Source organism: Ostrea edulis, chromosome 3, assembly GCF_947568905.1.
Source record: "Ostrea edulis chromosome 3, xbOstEdul1.1, whole genome shotgun sequence".
In the NCBI taxonomy this organism is placed as follows: domain Eukaryota; kingdom Metazoa; phylum Mollusca; class Bivalvia; order Ostreida; family Ostreidae; genus Ostrea; species Ostrea edulis.
In genome coordinates, this window is record NC_079166.1 from 41,821,281 (window position 1) to 41,841,639 (window position 20,359).

Consider the following 20,359-nt stretch of genomic DNA (forward strand, 5'->3'; position numbering starts at 1 on the left):
CGTATCCTATTCCACATCGATAACATGGCCGTCGTACATGTTTTGAACAAGTCCACTTCCAAATCCAGCAGAGTAATGAAAATCGTTAGAGAGTTGGTCCTTATTACGCTTCAGTATAATATCAGAATAAAAGCACAACATATCCCAACTAAACAGAACTCTATAGCAGACTGCATTTCTCGTTCACAGTGGACAAAATTTCATCAACTGGTACCAGACGCAGAACAGCGGCCCACACAACTTCCACCCCAGATATGGAATGTTTGGTTGCCGAATCAGAACGCCTAATTCAAACATCCTTGTCACATAACTCTAAACAGGCTTATTACACAGCTCTCAAAAAATTTCATGGCTTCCTGCAGTCATACAACCTCAAAGAAATTTGGCCCATACCAACTGATGTAATACTCAACTTCATTGCCTACTTATCCATACAAAAACTGTCTGCAAACACAGTTGAACTCTATGTGCGGGCACTTTCTTTTTACCACAAGTTTAAAGGATTAAAAGATACCACAAAGTCATTCCTTATAGCTAAAGCCCTCGAAGGTCTTAAACGCAGTAGAGGCAAGGCAGTGGATACCCGCTGCCCAATCACCCGTCCTCTGCTGAGGGAGTTAATCCAATCTCTCCCCTCAATATGCTCCTCACCATATGAAGCCAAATTATTCACTTCCGCCTTTTCACTTGCTTATTTTGGTTTACTTCGGGTAGGGGAACTCACTATTACAAACAAAATCATGAACTCTCATTGCATACAATTTCAAAACGTTATGGTACACAAACAATCACATATCAAAGTAACTATCCCGCATTCTAAGACAGATCAAACAGCTCGAAAAACTACACTTATCATTCCTAAAGAGTTGGAGACGGTATTGTGCCCAGTTCGGGCTATCAGCAATTATTTGAGCATTCGTCCTTCTACATCGCAAGAAAACCCATTTTTCATCCATATAAATTCCAGACCATTAACAAGATATCAATTCAATGCAGTTCTCCAGAAAACCCTGAATTTATTAGGGAAGCAGGGGCACTTCGGTACCCACAGCTTCAGAATAGGGAGGGCAACAGATATGGCCCTACATGGGGTGTCCGATCAAGTGATCAAAACATCTGGCAGATGGAAGTCACAAGTTTATTCTTCTTATGTCAGAATGTAGGTTGTTTGAAAAAAAAAATCAAAAAAAAAATCGCTGAACTTCTACTAATCCAAGCAAAGTTTTTCAGGTATTTTGAAAAACATTTGGATAGTGGGATCCTCAATCCCTTTCTGGGCCGGAAAACTGGCTGCCACCCAGCCGGGCGGCAGGAACCTTAACTTACCAGCCTGCATCAAATGGCACGCGATAAGGGGACTGCAGTGGCAACAACTTGACCCACACATCTTGAAGTTGCTGCGAACCGCTACACCCCCCAATTTTTTAGTTATTCACTTAGGTTCCAATGACTTAACTACAACAGGATTGACCAGTAAAAAACTCATAGAAGAAATACAGTGCTCATTTCTGCGTTACAATGTATTATTACCAAATACTAAATTAATATGGTCCTCTATACTACCTCGCCTTTATTGGCATGGGGCCCCGCTTAACTGCGGAGGCAAAATTGACAAGAAAAGGAAAAAGATTAACAGAAAAATTAGATCGTTTGTCTTGGATCTTGGTGGAGCAGTTATCTCCCATCCCAACATATCCCCAAAGGTTACAGAACTATTCAGACACGATGGGGCACATCTATCAATGATGGGGAATCGGTTATACCTTCATAATCTCCAAGGGGGACTATCATCATTTTTGTCCAATACGGCTAGAGAATTCCCATAGAGGTCTTCCTGGGTCACTTCCACCCAAAAAATGGGCAGGTTAAAACTGTTAACGATAGATAGCATTCTGGGGTAGGAAATTTACTTGTTAGGTAGATGGAGGAACATCATATCAATGTTTATGGCGGGTCTGGGGGGACTTAAAGGGGGGTTTCGGGACATTTCTGGCCTGTGTTTCTCCCATCTGTCAACCAAGACAGGGGGCATGTGTTGTTTAGTGGGGAAAGTGTCACCCCTCATGTAGTGTATGGTTGGGGTTCTACAAGTTTAAGCCATACTTGGTGCCCCCTTCACCTCTTTTAAAAGGAGGGAAGGCTCACAGTCTGGAGTACTCGGTGTCAGTAAGTACTATTTAACCAGGGAGCAATCTCTCAGAAACAGGGTAAACAGATATGTCCCGGGCCATTCCCGTCCACATGTTGGTTTATCAAGCATTGGGACTTTCCTGGCATTTGTGTTCAACACAAGGCCTCCGTCATGCCCGTTATGCACCTTGGGTGTTGGTATTTCGGTTGTAACCCCAGACCTTGGACAAGATTTGGTGGATAATGCGGCCAATTATCTCCATTGTCCTAAACTCTTTAGTGATTGTAGTGCTTGCAAGTTGATTGTAATACTTGGTGTAATAGAGTTAAATAAATGTGAAAATGAATTCAGAGTGTTGTTGTTACATTCCTAAGTAAAAGGAATAGTGGGAAAAGGCAAATCGATGGTGCCTACTGGAATGTTCAATTGTGAAAAATTGTAATATGATTACACAGAAGATCTGGCGACTCAAATACTAAGAAGGTTACCAATTGCTGAGTCGACTTGGCGACTGTTCAATTAATCGTCAATGGGTAGCTACATTTATATCAGAAATCTTCGAAAATGTGATCTACAAAAACCAGATAGATTAATAGAACACGCATCAACATCGGATTCCGCATCAACATCAGAAAAAAGAAACAAACCTGTTTTGTGGGTTTGTTCAAATGGAATCATGTAATAAAAAATGAATTCTTGGAACGCTTCTTGGCAAAACTGACAAACAAAAGCCACACAGTGCACATATTATGAGATGCTCTACCGTAATCTTGAGTCAATCTGAACTGTCTTCTTCATCGGGTTCTTCCAGAACGTTGCACACATTCCCCTTGTAAGGAAGCTGTGAGTAGAAACTCTGAGGAATGTTTTTCTTGCATAGATTCATTAGATCTTTGAACTTGGTATCTGATATTGGGATAAGGCTAAATACAGTGGTTTAAGATGTAATTTTTCATGTTTCTCAGCTTTCCTACACTGCTTCTTCCCTAAATATCAACTGATGTATATTCTGGCCGACTGATTTCGTATTTGAAAAATATCTTGGTAGGGTCTTGCTTTCGATGATACTGAAATGAAAGGATATCGTTCCATTTTAATCTTGCTCCACCTTCTGCAAAAACCTTGTTGCCTATACAGTCATCTGTAAGACTTTTGAAATGTAATAGATCTGTGTGTGCCAACTCCTTCACCACATACTTGGGTGGGTTTACTTTAGCATTGCGGACACAAAGCATCCAATCACTGGGAAAATACATATCTGCATGTTTTGTGGATCGTTCAATAGTAGCTTGAACAGAATCTCCCTCCATTTGTAAGTGCCCTCTTTCAAAATAATTGCGTGTTATCTTTTGAATTGGAAGATTAAAAACCGAGTAGAGACACATCCCACTAAATGGTAAATTTCTTTGTTGTCCGGTGCAACTGTTTGAATAGTACAACAGTTCATCGATTGACCCCACACTTTTATTGTAGTCAAGAAGACATGAAGCACCACAGTTTCCTCGCTTTGCTATGGTTTCTACCACATGTTGCAAACAGTTTCTTTAGTAATTACATCAAATATAGTGAAGTTGTAAGTAGCAAGTTTTCTGCTGTAGTATAAGTCATTTACTTGAGCTTTAGGAGTGACAAGTACCTTTTGCAAATCAAAGGTGATAGTTTTGATCATCACATTTTCAGTTGATCTCGGTTTATCTTCTTGCTTTTCCATCCTTGCTTCCTGCTTTAATTTTTCCAAATGCATCAGGAAATGCGCATATATCATTCTTTGGCCTATGAAACCATACATTGAACTCGGTACCAAATATTGTATCATACAGGCAATATTTCTGTGCCTCATTGTAGTCCTTTTTACTCTTCTCAGTGTACAAATTGTACATTTTGCTTATGGATAGAGAACTGTCCAAATATTCTCTCTCAGTTGATTTTCTACAGTAATGAGATTCTGTTCTTGGGAATTAACGGATGTGGTCTCTGATAAAATTTTTGTCATCCTCTGAAATTGTGTTCTTTGGAATATGTTTTCCTCTATTGTCTGTTGAAGAGAAAGGGTGCTTTTTCTTCTTCAATGCGTACGTAACTGTTTTCTCACCAATATCCAATGTTCCCAAAAGTGTTCTCTTTCATACCTCTACCTCGCTCTCATCTATAGGCAAATAATAATGAATAGTGTGTTTCCTTCTTGATTCTTCTTCTGGATTTTTGGTTTTTCCACGCTTTTCTGACATTATTGCATAACACCTTATGAAATATCTTTGACGATCGTATGATAGATTCCCGTAACTTTGAAATATATCCGACCTCTGGGTGTTACTGATTTTGTCTTGACATTTGTACTTGCATTTGCAAGTTGTTTCTTTCTATGTTCTCCCAGAGATTTTACTGTCCTTGCAGTTTGCGTATGCCTTTCCTTTATTGCAAAGCTGCTTGGCTTTATTTCTTTTCCATTCTGTTGTGTTTCTTTGCTTTCGTCCACATCTCAATGTACTAGTCGTACAAGTAGATGGTCCATTAAGACTGCTGTTGCAACTGTCTTCACATTCATTTTCATTAGCACAGACATTTTTTGTCTTTCTAAATGTACGTTTCATTTTTTTTCTTCCCCAGAGAACTTGAACTATTAAGCCATTTTCTCTTACCTCCACTTGGAAGTACATATTCATCTGAAGAATCTTCAATTAGATCGAAACTGCTTTCATATGTTGTACTTTCTGCATCTTGTGAATCGTTACCTAACGTATGATTATATTATGTCAATCTTGATATGATGTTTCCTTCACCTGTATTGGTAAGCTCAACTATCACTTCATCGCAAGGGATGTCACCAATAGCACTAAGTATTTTATCTAATTGCTCCACTGTGAGAAAAGCATTTATGCTCTCTTTGGGTACATGCACCTCACAGTCTTGTGTAACCTCTGTTGGAACATTAGAATCTACGTTCTACTCTGTTTCAACTGCTGATTCTGTGTTATGTATGGTGTCTTTCGCTGATTCTATGTTGCCTATGATGTATTTCGCTGAGTATGTGATGCCTATAGTGTCGTTTGTTGACTCTGTGTTGTGTATGATGCCTTGCGCTGATTCTGGGTTGTCTATGGTGTCTTGCGCTGATTCTGGGCTGCCCAGGGTGTCTTTCGCTGATTCTGGGTTGCCCAGGGTGTCTTTCGCTGATTCTGGGTTGTTTATGCTGTCTTGTGCTGATTCTGGGTTGCCAAGGGTGTCTTTCGCTGATTCTGGGTTGCCTATGATATCTTTCGCCGATTCTATGTTGCCTATGATGTATTTCGCTGATTCTTTGTGGTCTATAGTGTCTTTTGTTGATTCTGTGTTGTGTATGATGTCTTGCGCTTATTCTGGACTGTCTATGATGTCTTTCACTGATTCTGTGTTCTCCATTGTGCCTTTCGCTAATTCTGTTTTGTTCATGATGTACTTTGCCGATTCTGTGTCCTCGGTGTCTTTTGCTGATTTTGCTGTTGTCGGGTGTTCCGTCATGTCTATTGTTCTGTGTGAGAACTTGTTTTCTTACAGTTTTTCTGTATTTTGCTAGGCGTATTATCGTCACTACTATTAGAATCATAATTTCCCCCTTCGTGAGCCCGGTATAATATCATATCTTCATCACCGTTAACGTCTTTTTCAGTTTCCGTCATATTTAGGCTATATGTTGCGCAAAGTGACCAGTTTCTAGATGTTCTTTATACGCCTTCTTGTAGTATTTTATCTTATCAGACAGTATATTTTAACCTTCAGTAAATGGATTTACCACATGAATTTTACTTCAACTGGCATCGAAGGATGACATACATGGTTTTTAAAGGTTGTACAGGCCAAATTATAATTGTTCAAACTATTTTCCTGCTGCATATGTCGATTCGATATATCCTTATGGCAAACGGGATGAGCTTTTCCATCGTCAACTCTCATATTTATGTACCAATATTCCATTATCACCTGCATATGGTGTTTATATCTCTCAACTGATTTGATGCGCAAGAACTTGTTATACGTGTGATCAGTTTTTAAATCGATACACGGTACTTGCAAACAAGTTGATGTTACATGGGTTTAAACGTGTAAAGTCAGCATTTCGCAAATTCTTTGGTCGTTATAATGATCTAGTTTGCCAATACAACAGTTCATTGGGTCAAATGCTGTCTGACGTGTTTCATACCAATTGTTAGGCAGTTCTTGGTACATTGATTTGACTACGGATTACATCGTTTACCTGATAAAGAGATAGAGTTCACTGGTGGTGTGACCGGTCAACAGGGGATACTCCGTCCTCCTAGGCACACGATTCCACCTCTGGTAGATCCAGGGGTCTATGTTTGCCCAACTCTCTATTTTGCATTCCGTTTAGGAGTAATGAGATTGATCACTGTTAGTTATCTTCACCTTTCATTACCTTCCCCATTGTCCCTTTTCTTGAATGCGAAGGCGCTCCTTCGTTTGTACAAACTTGAAATTCCTACACATAGGGATAGCGTGTGCTAAGGTTCGTTGAAATTAAACCAGTGGTGCTAGAGAATATGAAATTGTGAAAAAAAGACGTGACAAACAACACATTTATCTGTCGATAGTTGATATCAAGAACAATTGTATGTAAAGCAATGATTACATGTAGTAATTGTGCGCGAGTTTTACAGCATTGTTACAGCATTGTTGTCTGTGAAACTTTTGGTTAATTTACAAAGTAGACCCCAACCCTCGGACCTTTGTAAATGTTTCCATGTTGTATAGATTCAAGTTTTTTGTATTCCCGCAACTATAGTAGGGGTATAAATATTGTTTTTCCCGTCGCTCTGTCAGAAATTTTAATCTTGCTCATAACGTATGAATGGTGAGCGATAGGGGTCTCATATCTCATATGCAAATTCCTTATTTTCGTACCAAGTTTTTTTTAACCAGGTGAGCTTGGTATTTAACCTACGAGTACATTTAAGAAACCCTATTTAAAACATCCTGGACTATTTCAAGTAATGTTTTCATAATTGCATATATATTTCTTGTGGTAAGCCCTTAGCATTTCGTGCATAAAAGGTTTACAAGATCATAGATCATGCATGAAATGTTAAGGGCTTACCATAGGAGAAGATGAAAGTAGAAATGACATAGATCATGGTATTGCATGAAAGTTATTACCACAAGGAATTTATATACAAAGTATGGAAGCTCTACCTTAAATAGTTAATAAGATATTTAATCGTTTAGGCTTTCTTAGGAGTAGGAGGAACTCGAAGGCTAACCTTCACCTTCTCAAGAAAAAACAAGGTTATGTTAGCCATAATTCAAGTGCGTTTATGACGTGACTTTTTTAGCCGAAGTTGTGGCCACACTGTGTGAGCAAAATTAAAATTACATCAGGTGAAAATCAACAGAGCCAAGGTGACTCACATGAGTGATGTGACCCATGGACCTCTTGCTTTATAGCAGTAGTGAATGGTAGGAATGCTAGGAATGTGATCTTGAACTAAAGAACTGAACGCATGCTATGAAGGACGAACCACAAACCAAGCCTAATCAATGATAATTATAGAAGTTTGGGCAAAAGAGAAATGTTTAGATAGTATTATGTTACACCTGACGAGAATTTTAAACAATTTTGATGATAACTTCTGCAGCTGCCCCCCCCCCACCCCCCCCCCCCCCCCCCCACCACCACCACCTAAAGTATGAGCCAAGCAAAAATATGTGGCCCGTAGAATGTCTACAAGCTTTTCTAAACAAGTTTCGAAGTGACATTGACCTTTTGACCCAAAAAGCAGCAAACCTTCGACAAAAGCTACATATTCAATTAGTGATAACTACCATATAAACTAAGTGGAGACCACCAGATATTATATAGCGGTTGCAAGTTAAATTAAGTGGCGATCAGTACATAAATAAATATCAATTATCTATCCTTTCACTTGCCGCCTTTCGTATAAAATGCATACTGTAGAATCATTTAAATTCGTGGGGCCAATTTTCGTGGATTGCTGAATTTTCACGGGTTCGTGCGGACATAATTTCGTGGATTTATATATTTGTAAGAAAGATACCTCTGGAATATTCGTTGAGGATGTAAATTCGTGGATGAGGGTTACCCACTAATTCCACGAAATTGAGTCATCACGAATTATAATGATTCCACAGTAGTGTAGTTAGAACTACGCCAAATTCTCTAACAGAATCTGCTACATACCAACTATATTAAACCATTATCTTTTCTATGAGACACACAAATACTCCTCCTAGGCACCTGATCCCACATCTGGTGTGTCCAGGGGTCCATGTTTGCCCAACTATCTATTTTGTATTGCTTATAGGAGTTATGAGATTGATCACTGTTCATTATCTTCACCTTGCATAGTTCAGGCGAGGTAAGCAACACTATCAGGTATAACGGAACTTTTGTCTGTCTGTGATCGAGTAATGAATACGATCTCCTGCAGTATTCCAACAAATTGAAACATTAGCCTTAGTAGAACTCAAGATCTCTCCCGAACCCCAGGGGCCACCGGGTGGTACCACTACTACTCCAAACTGAAAGTGGCAAATGATAGCTGTATGTTTTTTCTACCTTCTCTTGATGTCCTTTCCGCCTTGTCTTCAAAGATTTATGCTCTAAAGCAGGCATCAAATCCCTTCATTCTCTACGAGATACAAAAATATCAATGTTCAGGTGAGATAAACAATACTTTCAGGCATCACAGAGCTCTTCTTGACATGGCATCGAGTACCCCTTAGTACCCTATACCTTAATCAATGGATACATTGTCCTTGTCACCCCTCCTAGAGTAGAAATGGGGACTTGAAATATGTCCCGACCCCCGGGAGCCACCTGGTGGTACTACTACAGCCCCAAACTGAAAGCGGTAAATGATAGTCCTAGGGGTCCTCTACCTTGCCTTGATGTTCCTTTCGCCTTGTCTTCAAAGATTAATGCTGAAAAACCAGTCATAAAACCCATTTATTTTCTACGACATACGAAAAATGTCAAAGTTCAGGTGAGCTAAACAATACTTCCGGGTATCTCAGAGCTCTTTTTCACATTTTTCACATGGCATCGAGTACCACTTAGTACCCTCTACCTTAATCAATGGATACATTGTCCTTGTCACCCCTCCTTGAGTAGAAATAGGGACTCGAAATATGTCCCGACCCCCGGGAGCCACCTGGTGGTACCACTACAGCCCCAAACTTAATGCGGTAAATGATAGTTCTAGGGGTCCTCTATCTTGCCTTGATGTTCCCCCCGCCTTGTCTTCACAGATTACAGCTCTAAAACCAGTCATAAAACTCGTGTTACACGTTTTCTTACTAGGTTATGCGCAATGTCAAAATCAGGTGAGCTAATGCACAATTTTCGATAACAGTCACAGGATGGAGGTATTATTCACCAGATATTACAGAGAAAGTGTTTGTTTCATTATTTAATCCTGCTTCCTTACACCACTTGCTCAAAAGATTTCCTTTGTTGATTTCTTTTGTTACAAAGCAATGGTTATCACTCTTCAGGTGAGCTAATTTACAGAAAAGAGTTTTGAATGCAATATGATTTCAAATGGATTGGCACATGAAAATAGAATCAGTCTTGAGATAACAAAGCACCCCACATCATATAGTTTTCCCTATCATATCAATCTATTCATAGGTACTTAATGACTGATTGTAATATTCTGGTGAGCTAAATTATCAATGTGCACTTACTTTTGTGCATGTAAGCTGAGAAATTGTTCAAAAAGATCAGAAAATGAAATGTGTGGTCAATTTTATTTCCTTTCATTGCAAATTACTGATATAAATTCATTTCACCATTGGTGTACAATCTCTCAGGTGAGCTAAGTTGCCCATGAGTGTTGCCATTGACATTTAGTAATTCAAAACATTAATTAAATTAAAAATGTCCTTTAGAATAGGTTTCAAATTAAATATTTTTCTATCAGTACTCTCAGTCCTTTGATGATTTTCCTTAGTGGCTGCTAGCTTCTAGGTGCTTATTGGCTGCTGGTTAGTGGCTGCTAGCTTCAACCTGGTAACTTTAGATGTGAAAATCCAAACTGATATTTGGTATTTCATATATGGACCCATGAGCTAGCTAATAAGGCATATATAAGATACCTAGCTTATCATATAACAACATATCTAATCTATTGAGCAATTTATTATAACACAAACATGTTTTCAACACAATATATGGAGTGCTTCTCTACTTTTTTTATGGTTCACATTCCAAATTTAATTTATTTAGATTCACTTAGAACTTTCAATTGTCATTTAATTTTGATATCAACTTTCAAAATATTTTCACTGAATTCTTATTTTTTTCCAATCGTAATTTTAGTGTAATATACCCCAAAATGACTATTTTTGCTCTCTCTCTCTCTCTCTCTCTCTCTCTCTCTCTCTCTCTCTCTCTCTGATCTCTCTTTCTCTGTATCTCTCTCTCTCTCTCTCTCTCTCTCTCACACACACACACACACACACACACACACACACACACACACACACACACACACACACACAATTAGCCATTTTAAGAAATACTACGAAAGATTATGATTGATTTTTTATTTTCAATACATGTCCAATATATTTCATTTCATTATGTACATTACACTTTCCACAATTATAACCAATATCAACTTGCCCACTACATGTAAAGTTGATAGAAATGATTGGGGAAAAGTTACACTACAAGAAGTGGCATCTGCATAATCACAATATACCGATGCAGAAAGCGTGTGCATGTAAAGCAAATATAGCACCCAAAGTCAATAAAAGCGTGCAATTGAGGGTTTCAAAATCATAGTTTATCGACCATTCAAAATATATATGGTAACATGCGTTTATTAATGGTAAATATCTGTTGAACACTCACCTCAAATTGTTTCAAGTTAAGTATGACAGTTTTTTTTTACAGTAGGTCAAAGTATGGTATATTTTTTGAGATTTTTCTCACATGTAACCTTCGTTACGGAGTCCTTGACATGATAATATGTAAGATATACATTAATTTTCCATGTATTATTCCATAACTTGTATTGGAATTGACTGAGCATATATTTTTCTAATTTGCGAAAGACAATAAATACAGGTTTTCAAAGAAAATATTTAATCAACAGAACAAGAAATTATCTGCTGTAAAAGTCAGCAATAAGATTTTAAGAGCGCAAAATAAACGACTAGATATCACTTTCAATATCTTTGAAATGGCAAAAAATAAAATTGATTAACAAATATTCTCGAACAGTTCAATATGTATGAAACATGAAAACAAAAGACTAGCAATAGATATAGAACGATAGCTTTTTTGTATGTAAATGAAGTAGCGCTATAATTATGTAACGTATGTTTCAACACTTACACAACAGTACATCCATGAAAATATTATGCCAAAACGATGTCACCATCAGTTATTCTTTACGATTGATGTTGCAAAATCATAACGACATCACTTAATTCAATGGAAATACCAATTTTAATAGAAATATAACGTAGACAAGCAAAATTTTTTACCAAATGTGTCTTTTCTTCTGAATTTGTTAATTTGCAATAAATGTGCGATTAAAACAAAAGTGATAGATTGATGTTTCGCTATATAAATGCTTATGATTCTTATAGAAATAACAGACACATATTTTGAAACCTGGATTGCTCTTTGTTATAATAAACAATGAAAGTAACGTATGTTTCTTATTTTTCCTTTTATTACTATAAGCACATCATTTCTATTCAAAAAATGGAAAGAATCAAATGTACCCATTTCTAACAATCTGTTTACAATAATAATATAAAGAAAATGTTTAATTTCCCAACATTTTGATTAAATGTATACCGAATCTTATGTTTTTGTTGCTTATTTTGGAATACCTTTCCATAGAAACTGTCAGCATAATCCACCACGCGGTGTTATGAATGAATATTTAACGTGAACCTTAAGACATAGATGTCCCCTATTAATTTTGAGGTCAAAAGGACAACGGTTAAACTACTCTGGACATACGCTATTGTCCGTTGAGAAATCTTTCCTTGATAGACATCAAACTTGAAACACTGGTGCCCCTTATGAATAGATGACCCCCATTGGATTCCAAGTCACAAGGTCAAAGGTCATACAAAATTACTCAAATGACCAGTTGCTTATAAGTATTTTGAGAGACAAAACTTACATGTATCATTATGGTAGCCTTTGACCGATAGTTAAACCTTTATTTTCACTGTCTATACAGACATTCTACCTTTTCAGTATTGCCACAAGGGGAGCATATAATATTATTTCTAAAACATTTTTTCATGGTTGTTCTTATGTTTTGATACATTTTTTTCATGGTAGTTATTCTGTACTTCTACTCTCACAAGCGCCATTTCTGAAAAAAAAAATTAAAAATTAAAAACAAGTAGAATAATATTACGTAACGGAATTTCTGGTAACATACGTTACACTCAGATAAAATATTTTTGAATGATTTCTCTATAAGATTGCATAGAACAATCATCAGGGATTAGTCCCTTCATTTCTAAGATATATTATGAAAAGATGCTGAATTCTAGCAAATTGATAAATGTAGAGTTGCATAGTTACATGTATCATAAATAGGACAGTAGCAGAGGAAAACATGGCCTGTATTTCTTGCAGAGGATATCGGTATATGCTAGTGAATACGGGAACAATAACACATATGTTTCTTCATAACATAGTTGATATTCAACAAACATATCATTAATGATGATATTTTGTCAATATGTTGTTCAATATTTGATGTCTAATCAAGCATTTCATTAAGTTACTTTGAGTAACGTATGTTACCAGCATTCTACTCAATGTAATTCTTTCACCAGAAGAATTTCGAGATATTTGGAATACGATATACATTCTTTGATATCAGAAGAACAAATTCAGACCAAAACATTCCATCTGCTTAATCAATATTGTATATCAAACATTGCAGTTGTTGCAACAGTACTTACCGTATGAGAAAATTAATCCTAATTCTCAAAGTTTAACACGTATTGACTTTCAAACTCAAATGTTCATAGTAGACGTTCATGTCGTATCCAACATCATGCAGAGAGAGAGCAAAAATACGCGGGAAATTGTTCTATCATTCCCTTTAATTAATTTCTCGGTAACGAATGTTACATCACGAATGTTACATCTTGACACGTTTGTCAAATTTCAGACCAACCAATGACTTCTGCAAAAGAAATGTTTATATTTTCAGTCTCTGTACACTACGAGATTTTCATAAAAGGGGTAACATTTGCTCTGCAAATACGTTTTCATAAAAAGTTTATTGTATCGTATGTTACATTTCTAAAATCAGAATGCAAAATTTTGAGAATATGATGACTTTTTCTCAATACCACATCCAAATATCGCTTGATGAATATTTTCCCAAAGTTTTTGAATATTTTAGCGCCAAAATAGATCAAAAACATAAAGATAATACGAAATCTTTGTCCATACATTGGGTGTTTAATTGACCCTATGATCACATAATATAATCTGGCGACATGGAGTAATATATACACCACTGCTTAAAATCATACGCAAAAGGTGTTAAACTTTTATTGAATGAAAATTTAGGAAATACAAATGATATTAACGCAAAGAAAATTTAAAAACACGCTCTCAGATTTTTATATTTGCTTGTTCAATTTTAAAAATTGAGTCGGCGACAGTCACGTACGTTACAAAATTAGGGTATCTACGCTTCCTACCAAGTTTATAAGTAAAGGGGAAATAAAAATGCCTAGGGAGGCTATGGGTCCATGAATGTATAGCACACAAAATATATGATTTGGTATAGCTTATTTTCTAATAAAGTGCCGGCGACATCGATTGCACGTTTTTATTGACTTTGAGTGTTAGGAGTTCTGATTTCAATATAGTATTTGATTATTTGTGTTGATTTGTCAAAATAGTTTTGAAGATAGTGTATTCAAATGTAACTACATTAATGGGCACACAAATGTGAAAATCCAAACTTGATACATTTAATTCAATATAACAATGGACTGCAGATACAAATTAATTCATGAATGAAATACAATTGTAGCTGATTCTGAGGAACTTGAATACATGTAATCATATAGAAGAGACTTTACTGCATTGGAATCAGCTGCATAGTAAAAATCATCTCCAGTGAAACAAAATGAGATAAGTAAAGATGTTCTTTTAACGATTATGAAATAAAAATCTTAATTAAGGAGGAATAACACACCAAAGAAATTTGATATGTATGAAAAGCGGAGGATATGTACAATTATAATATTTCGAAATTAAAAACTTTCAAATTTACTTTATTTATAGACAAAAACATGCAGTTTTAGTAGTAAAAAAGGTAATTTGAAAAAAAATAAAATTCCTTGTGGAGTCGAACCCATGATCTACAGATCAGCAGTCGCCATGTTAATCTTAATTCTGAGATACTCAGCTAGGCAATCAAATTTAAAAGGAATAGACAAATATTTCTGATATTTGTATTTTTATTTATGTTTTTAAAAAAGGAAGTCAACATCAATATGATGAAATAGTAAACTTCCTTAATTGGTAAACTATAAATACATGGGAAGTTTGTATGGTGTCATAAACTTAAGAACCCCCTTCTGGAGATCATCTTAGACACCCTACCCTAATTTTTTTTAAAAGGGAAAAGTTAGAAAGGTTTGATTCTACTACTTTATATGTATTATAAATGTCATTATAAAATATCAGCTTGGTCTATCTTAAATATTCTTTCCATTGGATTGGCCAACTGTGTTTATCATGTTTTGTATAAAGAGAGAACTTAATATGATTATACATTGTGTTTACACTGTAAATTAGGAGTACATTGGTAGATAATTGATGAACAAAAGATCTAATGGAATTTCAATCTTCTAGGACACAAAAAATGTTACATTGAACTGACCACAGCACAAAATAAAGTGGCATCCAAACTATTTTGAGTCAAGGAAAAATATAAACATGTTTTCAAAGATGTATGTTACATTTCAATGCGTTTAATAAATATGAGAATATCCATCCTTAAGTCACTGAAAAAGTCATTAGTTAAAGGAGCGTCAACTATTTAGATGTACAATACTATATTTATCCAAGTTCATATGTTCTCATTTGTGTAGCACTTCGTATTTTATGGAATGGATATTGTCTGAGTGATTGTTGGTAGGAGTATAGGGCATACTATAAAACCTAGCCTGGCCCCATAGGCCTGGGCTGGCCTCAAAATTGGCCTGACCCCAATTTTGGCCTCTAATTATGCTCCATCCCAAATTTTGGCCTGACCTCAAAAGTTGGCCTGGCCTCAAATTTGGCCTCTAAAAAAATTTTGACCTCAACCAAAATTTTTTTATATTCAAATTTTTGATCGAATTCATTGATTTATTATTGGTTTAAGTTTTTCAGTCATGTAGCAGATAAATGATATGTTTCTGTTGTTTTGTAAATGTGCACTTTAAAATAAGTATGAACTATCACCAATCTGATTGATTTTAATGAATATCTATTGATCAGTTTATTGATCAAATCATTTTCTTTTCCCTTCATATCTGTATACATGTATTAGTACACTCCAAAAACGTATACACAACTAATGAAACGATTGGTGTATTGATTTGTTTCTTCAGAATAATGATTGATTTCATTGATTTATTATTGGTTTTGTATTTTCAAAATTGTTGAACATGAATGATATGTTTCTGTTGCTTTGTGAATGTGCCCATTAAAATAATCATGAACTACCACCAATCTGATTGATTTTATTGAATATATGTTGATCAAGTTATTGATTAAACAATTTTCCCCTTCCTAACTTATGCACTATTACACAGCAAACAATGTATACCGAACTAATGAAATTATTGGCTTATTGATTTTTTCTGAATTATGATTGATTTCATTGTTTTATTGTTGGTTTTGAATTTTCAAAAGTGATATCCTTGTGTTGTTTTGTAAATATGCACATTGAAAACTCTCATTTTATTAATTCTCCACTTCACTTATTGATAATGAATTTAAAATACAAATTGACACTAGTTTAATGATGAATCACCACACTTCACACACTGCAATGTAGTGTACTGCTTTTACTCTCATTGATAAGAACAATGAGTTTGATATCTAGGTATAAAAATACTACCATAAATCATACAGATTGAAACTACAACTTTGATAAATTAAGGATATTCATATCTGTTTAAACTATTTGAAATAAACATGTAACACTAGTACTGTAATGGGATATCAGATTATTTACAACATATTATTCTACAGCACGGTTCTTTACAGGAAGTCAATGTTGAAGTTAATCTATGATATACGGGTTTGAAATGTCACACAGCTCTGCACAGAACGTTTATTTTCAATAATTATCAGAATGAAAGATGATTTTGACGATAATCTAAAAACGTTAAGAAGTAAAGCACAAAATTAAAGCTGCACTTTGTGAATTTGTAGATGCATAAATCTTTTTTTCCATTATAAGACAATAGTATGAGTATTACATGTATTTGATATTTGCTTAGATATACTGCTGCAGTGGTTAGATAAAGGTACAACGGTTTTTTGTTGTTAACTAATTAATGCAGGCTTTGATATAAAATAAGAAGGTGGACATATTCAATGTAAGAATTGTAATAAGTTCGGTTTTACTATTACTTTATCACAAAACCAGAAAAAAAATCACAATTTTGAAAATTCAGACAGACAGTTTTGTATACCTTATTTAGTTTAGGCACAATCATAAAATGAGTTACTTATCAAAATTTTCTGTTGTATCAAACATACCCTATTTGCAAATGTTGGACTGCTCCATTGTTTCTTTCCAACTTCAGCAAATGTTTTCATCACTATCTTTTAATATGGTGATAGATATTCCCTTTATTCTGACAGGGCAGGCCTTCATAGCATGGGAACTTGTCACTTTTACAATGAGTATTGAAACTTAATTATGAAATAAAAAAAGAAATATTTATAATACAGCATATCCGTTTTAATCTACATTGTTCATTCAGGGTAAAGTTTAGATAAATGAACACTAAAATACAAATCTAAAATCCTTAGTTTATTGGCTATTATCATTATGCTAGTAAACATTTCACTGTGTTTATTTTGATTTTTTGAAAATGTCATTGATCATGCTTTGGAAATTAAACAAGTAACACTAAATGTGTGGTATCTGCACATTGAAAACATTAAGACCATATGCTCTGTTCTGAATGTGCGCTGATCTTAAAATCGAATTCATCATAATGACAACATAATTGTAATACTTTTATAATTTGTAAATTGATATCAAACTGAATTCTATTGAATACAAAAAATATCATTAAATTAATCATTTCACCAGTATACTTTTTGGTGTACTAGTACATAAGTTAAGAAGGGAAACGCAAATAATTTCGTCAATAAACTAATCAATGGATAATCAATAAAATCAATCAGATTGGTAGTAGTTCATGTTTATTCTAATGTACATAATAATTTTATTTCTACAACTTTGAAAAACTAAAACCAATAATAAATCAATGAAATCAATCATATTTCTAAAAAAAAAAATCAATATGCCAATTGATTCATTGGTTGTGCAATCTGTTTTAGTGTGTACTAGTACGTACATATATGAATTAAGGGAAAAGAAAATGATTGATTAACTGATCAATAGATTTTCAATAAAATCAATCAGATTGGTTGTAGTTCGTGATTATTTTAAAGTGCACATTTACAAAACAACAGGACCATATCACCTATCTGGTATGACTTTGAAAAATTAAAACCAATAATAAATCAATGAAATCAATCAAAATTTTAAATTAAAAAAATGTTTTTTTGGTTGAGGCCAACAAAATTTTTAGAGGCCAAATTTGAGGCCAGGCCAACTTTTGAGGCCAGGCCAAAATTTGGGATGGAGCATAATTAGAGGCCAAAATTGGGCCAGGCCAATTTTGAGGCCAGGCCCAGCCAATGGGGCCAGACCAGATTTTATAGTATGACTGAGTATAGAGCAGCCTGGAGGTTCCCTGAGATCTGTCCACAGACATCCAGGATATGCCATGATATGTCTCTTAAGTCAACATCTATATACAGCCCCTGATCATGGTGAACTAGGACCTGTAGATCATTAAGAGCTGTTTGTGCTCTCATTGTGTCAATATGTCTGTAACACAGGAACTCAAACATGTGTAACACAACTAGAGGTGGGATAAGTAATGATTTCACATGGTTCAGTAAGGAAACCATCTGCTCTGTCATTAATTCATTGATATAAATGATTCCGTTGTATAATTTGATATTCCATGCTACAGCATGTCTTAACTTTGTAGACCAGGACTGTCCCCTACAGCCTCGGTATACCTCTCTGTGTCTACTGTCCATTTATGCATCACATATGACTGTGCTAAGTTGACCTTTGTCATCTCCATCACAGAGAAAGCTTTTGTGTATCTGAGTGTCTTGTAATAATACATTGCAATGTACAACCTGTCAGAAATACACCCAAACTTGGCTGCTAGTTTCAACATGTGACAGGCCATTTTGTCAGCAATATACATCAACTTGTTTTCAGTGGTATTGCTGTACATGTTTTGTAATATAAAAGCAGTTCTGTGAAGGAGGGAGTCTGTAAGTACCTGTAACATGACAACTTGATACTGTGTCAGGGGTGAGACTATAAACTGTTCTACTGTGTTTAAGCACTTCATAATGAGGTAGAGGTCTGATGAGGGTATTGTAAGAGATGAGGGTATTGAATTTCTTACATATATCTCACTGAACAATTCTGTATCAAACTCGATCTCAAATACCAGAGTGTGTTCATCAGTACAAATACTGAGTCTGGGGTTATAAAGGACATTCATGATATAGGACCTGAGGGAGGGACTGTGTAACAGGGATGCTAAACCTTTTTCATAAAAAGTAAACAGTCTAACAAATAATCTGTTTTGTGCTTCTCCATGAACATTACTGAGGAACATCTTTTCTGGAATGAAAAGGTTAGGACAAACTCCCTCATACACCCATTTAAGGATGAGTTTAAAGCAGTACCAGAAACATTTCAGGAGATTCTGTGGACACCAGTTAGATATTGTATTTCGTTGAATCATCCAGAAAATTGCTGTCTTCATGTGATAAAAAAACACTAATTTCTCACCATCATTTAATCCATTGTTAATGACTTCTTTTAAGAACAATTTCAGCAAACCATAAGTTAAGAATTGACAGTGGTTCATTGAGTACACAAGTTTTTGTTCTGCCAGAGAAAATGAAATTCTCCATTCATTGCTTTCATGATTTTCTAATTTGTGTCCTATTGCTACAAAGTGACATCCACTTCTGACTATGTCCCTAACAACCTGTGGCTGGCAAACTATAAAACCTGGCCTGGCCCCATTGGCCTGGTCTGGCCTCAAAATTGGCCTGGTCCCAATTTTGGCCTCTAATTATGCTTCATCCCAAAGTTTGGCCTGGCCTCAAAAGTTGACCTGGCCTCAAATTTGGCCTCTAAATATTTTTTGGCTTCAACCAAAACATTGTTTATTCAAAATTTCGATTGAATTCATTGATTTATTATTGGTTTTAGTTTTTCAAAGTCATAGCAGATAAATGATATGTTTCTGTTGTTTTGTAAATGTACATTTTAAAATAACCATAAACTACCACCAATCTGATTGATTTTATCGAATATCTATTGATTAGTTTATTGATCAAATCATTTTCTTTTCCCTTCATATCTGTATGTACTTGTATACACCAAAAATGTATACACAAGTAATGAAACGATTGGCATATTGATTTTTTTCAGAATTATGATTGATTTCATTCATTTATTATTGGTTTTCTTTTTTCAAAATTGTTGAACATGAATTATATGTTTCTGTTATTTTGTGAATGTGCACATTAAAATAATCATGAACTACCACCAATCTGATTGATTTTATTGAATATCTATTAATCAGCTGTTTATTGATTAAATAATTTTTTCCCTTCCTAACATATGTACTAGTACACAACAAAAAAAAAGTATACGGAACTAATGAAATTATTGGCTTATTGATTTTTTTTCTGAATTATGATTGATTTCATTGTTTATTATTGGTTTTGATTTTTCAAAATTGTTGAACATAAATTACATGTTTGTGTTGTTTTGTAAAGATGTATATTGAAAACTCTCATTTTACTAATGATCCATTTCACTTATTGATAATGAATTTAAAAAACAAATTCACACTAGCGTAAAG

At 35.0% G+C, this 20,359-nt stretch overlaps 1 pseudogene; it reads right to left on the minus strand.

Annotated features, from left to right (window-relative positions):
• Positions 1-15,215: 15,215 nt before the first annotated feature.
• LOC125676488 (uncharacterized) lies at positions 15,216-19,477 on the minus strand (annotated as a pseudogene).
• Positions 19,478-20,359: the final 882 nt, after the last annotated feature.